Source organism: Stylophora pistillata, chromosome 6 (assembly GCF_964205215.1).
Source record: "Stylophora pistillata chromosome 6, jaStyPist1.2, whole genome shotgun sequence".
Taxonomy (NCBI): Eukaryota; Metazoa; Cnidaria; class Anthozoa; order Scleractinia; family Pocilloporidae; genus Stylophora; species Stylophora pistillata.
In genome coordinates, this window is record NC_142524.1 from 4,831,917 (window position 1) to 4,840,000 (window position 8,084).

Sequence of the window (8,084 nt, forward strand, 5' to 3'; positions counted from 1 at the left end):
CAGAGAATTCCAACAGATGGATGACTTTAGCTGGATCTGTCCACCCTGCTTATCATCAGTTCTTCCATTCTCAAATACAACATTGAACTCTACGATTAATACCTCTATTGATTCCTTCCTGGACTCTATGGACGAACCTCAAGTGGATGAAATAGCCAATTACAAGACGAACATTCTGTCTCATTATAAGTACAACATGTCTATCGCCCACGTAAACATTAATAGGCTGGAACAAGATTAATGAAGTTAAATTATTACTAAATGAAGGCCTATTTCACATCCTTGCCATCTCAGAAACCAAGCTAGACTCTACATATAATAACTCTCTCCTGCAACACCCACAAAGGATATCAAAACTGGAACCATCAGATATTGAGTCTATATGTATCGATGTAAAAGGCCATAACAACTCAAGATTCATTGTCCTAGTCTGTTACAGGTCTCCAACTATAAACAAGCCAAGTGATTTTCTTCCATCATTATATTCTACAGCTGAAACTTTGTTATCCAGAGAAGCTCTGAAATCATCAGTCATTTTGAAGAGAGCAGTCGCACATGAGTGACTCTTCAAAAAGCCTGATAGACTATCACTTAGTATCAACTTTGCCAATTCACACATTTGGTCATGCAAAACTCTTTCAAAGATTTTAGTGAAGCATGTTAACACAGACACTGGACGATAGTTCGCCTTATCGGTAGGACTATCCTTCTTGTAAAGGGGACTCGCATTGCTGCGTTTCCACAAACTTGGCCAAGCGTGGATGGTTATGCAGTGATTTATAAGGTTGGTAAGTGGTACTGCAAATGCCTCAGAGGAAACAGTAATAACCCTTGGTGATATTTTATTCGGACCAGTGGCCTTTTTAGGATTCAGAGAATCTATCAGTTTCTTTACGTAGCCCGCCTCAACTTGGTGGAAGGAAAATTGCAGTTGATTACATCTATGACTAATTTCATTGACACTAAGGTGATTAACAAGAGCATGTTCGGATAAGATAGGAATATGAGCAGCAGCACAATCTATAAAATGTTTGTTGAAGATATTAGCTATTTCCACGTTGTCTGTAATCAAGCGACCTTCCTCCAAGAGTTGTATTTGTTGTTGTTGAGTACTTTTGGAAGGTAACAAAGGCTTAAATTTTTTCCAAAATTCACCAGGGTGGGTACATTCAGCCTGGATAAAATAAGACTTCATAGAATTACGTTTTAAGGTAGTAACAAAGTTTCTCTGCTTCTTATATTGATTCCAGTTGTCATCAGTTGCATTTCTCTTAAAATTCCTGAAAAGTATATTACGCCTGGAGATTGCAGAAGAGATTTCGGGAGTAATCCAGGGCAGTTGGTCGCCTCTGATGTATTTCTTTTTGAAAGGTAAGTGCTGATCAACAACGGTAATAAACAGACGATGCCAGTGCTCATAAATATCATCAATGTCATCATATATGTAGGCTGAATCCCAGGGGATCCTGCCAAGATCCGCTACATAACAATCTTTATCGAATCCCTTCATACTCCGGTATTCAATGACTTTTGGTGGAGGTCGAGCAATTTTCTGCTTACGAATAGTGTAGATCAAGTCATGGTCACTGAGGCCTAGTTTCATTGTTCCACTTAAAGCAAAACGTTCGGGGTTACTAGTAATGATGAGATCAATCAGTGACATAGAGCAGTTAGTTGTGCGAGTAGGTTCAGTAATTGTATTAGTCATACAAAAACGGTTACAAAACTATAATGCCATTGCAGTGAACTTATCAAAGGCCTTTGACTCAATCTCTCACAGCCTACTTATTTCCAAGTTGAAAGCTTATGGCTTTACCGAAAGCGCAGTGAACCTTATTCGTTCTTATCTGCATGATAGGTTGCAACGAGTTAAGATTGGTAATAACTACTCAGATTGGAAAACAATCCAACATGGTGTTCCTCAAGGATTAGTATTGGGACCTCTACTATTCAACCTATTCACTAATGATCTCACTTATTTTGTCAAAGATGCTAAACTAAGGCTTTATGCTGATGATGCGACACTGTATCTGTCACACCCTACTCAATATGCATTAGAGTTAAGATCTCAGAGAAAGTTCGATGTGCTGCAGTCATGGTTCAAGCGTAATTACTTAAATATAAACGAATCTAAAACTAAAGTATTGCCTTTGGGTGATAATCCGCCATGTTATGAATTGTTTTCTGACCGTAGTAGGCCTCCCTTGAATGTGGTACACGATATTAAGTTATTAGGTCTAACTATTGACAGCTCCTTATCTTTTAAAGCCCACATTAAATCCGTGTGTAATAAGGTTAATGCCAAAGTTAGTGCTCTTAGGAGAGTTCGTAAATTCATACCTTCAGAAGTGATGGTCAATATTTTGGTCCATTATTTTGCCACACTTAGAGTACTGTGCTCCAATCTTAGTTGGGTTATCATCTGGCCTATCTACCAAACTAGAGCTCACTAATCAGTATGCCATTAGAACTCTTTTAAACATGGCTAAGTCAAACTCATATAGTACCTTACTTGACCATGTAGGACTGAAGACCCTAGAGCGTCGCAGATATTCTCATGCTCTCTGCCTTTTTTATAAATGCTTATATAACATGGGGCCGAATAATATTAGGGAGATATTTTTATTTCGTAATAATAAATACGACCTCAGAGGCTTCTGCAAGCTTGATCAGCCTACTTATTCTAGCAGATTCATGCATAGGTCATATCAATACGTCACTACAAGATTATGGAGTAATCTACCTGACTATGCAAGAAGAGCTCCTTCTCTTAATATTTTTAAATCAATGCTGGACGAGGTCAACTTGACTACCAGTGTGGAGTGTGAATGCAACTTTTGTACATAGTTTATTTTATCCCTAGCTTGTTCCCTCTCAGTCTTATTGATTCCTATTTATTTCCTATATATGCATCATGATTCCCATATGATTTTATAGTTCCTTTTTATTACTATTATTATCATCATTGTCTAGCTTGTTATATATATTATTTTAACCTGGCACGTTTACGTTAAAACGAGTTATACTTAATTGTGAAATGTGGATAAATAAATTACTACTACTACTACTACTACTTCAAATGAACCCTTAAGGGCTTCGGCAATAACGGAGCCAAGAGCTGCCGCGTTTAGGGTAACACCAGAACTTCCTTCGTTTGCCGAGTTCATGGGTGCTTGAGCAGTTGAAGGCCTTTTCCCGCCTCTTTGTGAGGCTGGTTTTCCAGCTAATTTACACACTTCATCAGTGCTGAGGTCCTCCTTAGAGAATTTTTCCTTACCCCTGACCTCTTAAGGAGGGGTTAAAGATGGATTGTCAGCCATTTACAGCAGAAGATGCGGCGTCTTTTCTCTCAGTTCTAAAAGCGCAGTTGGACTGTCGAAGGCGTAAGCTTGCACTGAGTTGGCGCATGCGCTTGCTATCTCATGTGATCTTACAGCACGATAACGAGGTAGAATACTATTGTGACGGATGAGGAAAAATATAAATTTATAAGTAGTCATAGTATCGTAATATAAGTATTATTTTTTGTTAATTGTTAAGCAGTTCTAGTGTTTTAAGTAACGTTAACCCTTCTTTTAGTAGTTTATGTGTATTTGACTTTGGATAATTATATATATGATCATAATAATAAAACAAAAACAAAGAAAAATAAGAAAAATGCGTCTAGTGTTGACTGCGAGAGTGAAGCAAAGTCTCCCAACTAATACTGTGTTACTCTGAGTGGCACGAATGTCAAGTGCATGCTTTGTTGACTGAACCGCTGAAGAAAAGTTCCCAAACAGTTTAAAAAGCAGTTTAATATGAATGTAAAGTGCATGCTGTTCTGACTTAAGCGCTGAAGCAAAGTCGCCCAAACTTTGCTGCGTTACTCCGAGTGATTGGTAACTCCTGGCTGTGTCTGCGTGTTCCTTTCCAAACAGTTTAATACGGATGTCGAGTGCATGCTGTTTGGACTGAAGCGCTAAAGAAAAGTCACCTAGGTCGTGCTGTGTTACTCCGAGTGACTCGTAACTCCTGGCTGTGTCTGCGTGTTCTTCTCCAAACAGTTTACGACGGACGTCGAGTGCATGTTACAGAATGGTGTGCAGAATGAAAGTCACCCATCTTGTACTGTTACTCCGAGTGACTCGTAACTGCTGGCTGTGTCCGCCTGTTCTTCTCCAGACAGTTTAATAAGGATGTCGATTGCACGCTGTTTGGACTGAAGCGCTGAAGGAAAGTCGCCCTGGTCGTGCTGTGTTACTCCAAGTGACTCGTAACTCCTGGCTGTGTCTGCGTGTTCTTCTCCAGACAGTTTAATACGGATGTCGAGTGCATGCTGTTTGGACTGAAGCGCTGAAGGAAAGTCGCCCTGGTCGTGCTGTGTTACTCCGAGTGACTCGTAACTGCTGGCTGTGTCTGCGTGTTCTTCTCCAAACAGTTTAATACGGACCTCGAGTACATTTTCTTCAGAATGGTGCGCAGAGGGAAAGTCACCCATCTTGTACAATGTTACTCCTAGTGATTGGTAACTCCTGGCTGTGTCTGCATGTTCTTCTCCAAACAGTTTAGTACGGATATCGAGTGCATGCTGTTTGGACTGAAGCGCTGAACAAAAGTCGCCCTGGTCGTGCTGTGTTAATCCGAGTGACTCGTAACTGCTGGCTGTGTCTGCGTGTTCTTCTCCAAACAGTTTAAGAGAGGCCGTCAGAATATTTCGAGAATCGAAAATCAATGACGAAAATTCTAATTTTTTTTTATTTTGCGAAAACATCCCTTTCTGTGAACTAGTTCTGTAAAAAATATTTTAAAGTTCCAGCGATTTTCTTTCTGGCTGAAATTGAAAAAAGTTTGAAAATTCGTTAAAATAGCCGTTTTCGCCTTGCCGAAACGGTCAAATCGTCACGCAACTTTAGAAAGATGTTGGCAGCACTAAGCAAGTCCATTCACCATCAAACTTTGCACAGTAATTATAATATCACTGCACAATAAAAGCATATAAAAATTTTCTTCTAAATCTCTTTGGTATGGGTTTTATCGCCGTTTTATAAAGGTGTATTTTGCACGTCTTTTTGGGAGACAAAATGAAGGCTAACTTTGATCGGTTTAAACGACACCTGGTACCTAAAATTTCGACATTAAAACAATATCAGACGGGAGCTCATATATCCAACTATACACCTGGAAAGTTTGGCCGTTGGAAATTAAGTCTCGTCTCGGTAGTTGAATAAAACGTGATACCACCCAAGCGCCATGTAAGCGTGCAGAATTCGATATTCATTTCAAGCTAATTATATAGTCAGTTTGTCGGCGTCAGCATCGTTATGTTTCTTGCGTGAAGCTGTGAATGTAAAGCAAAGTAGTTTTTAATCTTTTAATCTTTCTTAATCACGTGTCTCTGAACACATGTTAACACGGCTGACGGGACTTTTGGTTTTAATGTCAAAATTTACAAACTTCAGAACATTTCGAAAAAAGTCAGTGTTGGCTAAAACACCGCTACTTTACACTTAAATTAATGATGTGTTGAGTTGCTTCTTATCAAATATACACAAAAATTCTTCGTGCTTAAATGAAGAAAAAGAAAGCTATTTGGATCATTCACAGCATTCATGGTATAGACAACGAATGCAATTTAGCAAGTTTATTGACCTGTACGTGACCTAAGCCGTGACGCTTAAAATGTTCAGGTCAACAAAGAATCGCCTCAAATTCTTTTATTTCTGCTTTAAAAATATTGGACGAAAGAACAATATAAAAATCCGTCGAGGAAACTATCATCACATTTTTTTAAAGAACTTTCCGAGAATCATTTGTGTGAAAATCAATTTGAGATGGGCCGCAAGTGATCAAATCTATTACTGATAGTCAACACACATTTTTGAACGAGCATTAATTTGATCATAATGGACGACGTCTAATTGAAAACTGTAATCATCCTTTAGCGAATGCTTGTCAGAGCGAGTCAATAAGTAACGTTGTAAGATAGAATCATGTACAGTACCTGTTCTTTTCCATCGCCGGTGGATTACAGTACGCCCCGCGGAAGATGCAGTGACTACCCAAGTCACGTCAACTGGGTGATCACAAATCCAGTTGATCAAATTACAGCTTGTCAAAATAAAAATAAATTGTCGATGTCGTGGTTCAATTCCTTGTCTGAATTAGTCACTATGTAAAAAAACTGTAAAATGGCATAGTGTACCTGTTCTTTTTCATCGCTGGTGGATCAGTGTTCACCATGCGGAACAAGCAGTGATTATCCAACTCACGTTCAGGTGGTCACACTCAGGGATTGGTTAAGAGATGTTTTGGGGCATTTGGAATCATACGGAATCAGTGGTGATGAAGCCATCCACAGTGAACTTAAGCTGTTGCTAGCTCGAGCAGGTATCCTTTTTACTTTTTCCATTGTTTTGTGCTGCAGTATTAAACTGTGCAACGGACTTAGTTTGTGGTCCACAAGCATTAAAGTACAAATACTCTTTGCCTTTAAGGCCCAGTTCAGACGTGGTGCTTCTGCCGTGCCGAACTAAATTGCAATTTAGCACGACTGTAGCACGGCAGGAAATTTTCTCAGATTCAGACGTCGAGTCGAATCAAATTCAGGGTTTACTGAAGCCTCGCAACAATTCTAGCTAACACTCCTCCTAACTCCCCGAGGGAACGCAATCTCGCCAAAACACATTAACATCTTTATGAATTTAGTTTGGCGCGACCGTGAAGCACGACGTTTGAATCGCTGTCGTGCTAGAGTCATGTAGCACGGTAGCGCTTGTTAAACTTAATTGTTTGCCGAACTTAATTCAAAAGTTTGATTCAGACGCTGTACTTCTGCCGTAAGTTTGTCGAACTTAATGCCTGAGTTTAGTTCGGCCGGGAGTTCGGCACGGCAAAAGCACGACATCTGAACCATTGATCACGGTCTAAGTAAATAAGTAGTTTCTTTTACAAGACGAGAAGACCACCCCCTCCCTCCCTAACCCCCATCTCCCCCGACCCTCTCCTAGCGCAAACATAGTCTATTGAAGAACCGTGAGAAAAGGTCCGCATGAATCATGATTCCTACGGAAGATACGGAATATAATATGATTATAAATCCAATTGGAGTGAAAAAGTGAAGGGGACTGGGATAACTAGCATATAGCGCTCTTTCCAAATTCTCTAGCTACCCTTGTCGACTTGAACAAAATTATTATCCCAGTGCTTTACTTGCCTCCTTACTTATCAACTTCTGTGCGCGTGTGTAAAAAAAGGAAATCTTGCATCCTATTTTTCAACCCCTCGCCTTTGAGAAGCTACGTTAAAAAAGTGCAAGCATCAAACTTTAAAATATTTTCTTTTAGGAATTTTCGATGTGCAAGTTTCTCACGAAGTATTGACAATATGCCCTCGACACCGAGCAGAATTTGGAATTCGCTGGAGATGCAGAAAAATTAAATGCACTGTACCCGAAGAAGTGGCAGCACACAAATCGGCTACTTCGAAGGCTGACCGACGGGTTGACAGCAGCATATCAGCATTCGTATTGAAAAATACGGGAAAGCTTGTTCAAGTTGGATCACGTAAGTAGCTCTTTTTTTATAAACCTCGTAATGCTGATAGATTTTGGTCTCATATAACGACAGGGAAAACAAGAGTAGCCGAGAGTAGGGAGAGGGAACTAACATTTGCGCATACTTGCACATACTTGTACGAAATGTTTTTCAATTCTGTGCGCTCGGCTGAGCTTTTATGTCCGGCAGCTATTGTATGTGCTAGAATGAGGCTTGTTACATGCAAAAGGTTTGGTTTCAAAAGCTTAATTAATATGGCAACTGTCTTGCTTTTTCTTATATGTTAGCCATTTACAGTTTGTGCAAGAATTACATCGTCAAGGCCATTCAAGAGCAGCAGACAATGACGGCGTATATTTCGCCAGAAATAATATTGACACCGGCGGAAGAGGATACTCCTGACGTAAGTTTTCATACTAAGAATGATTTCAGCGATCGTGGTGGTAGTGGGGGGTAGCCTGCGCCGCAGACCTAATCTAATTAAACAATAGAGTGTTACTGTCGAGGAACTATCGGCTGATAGTTGCCACGCGGAAATTTGATGTTCTG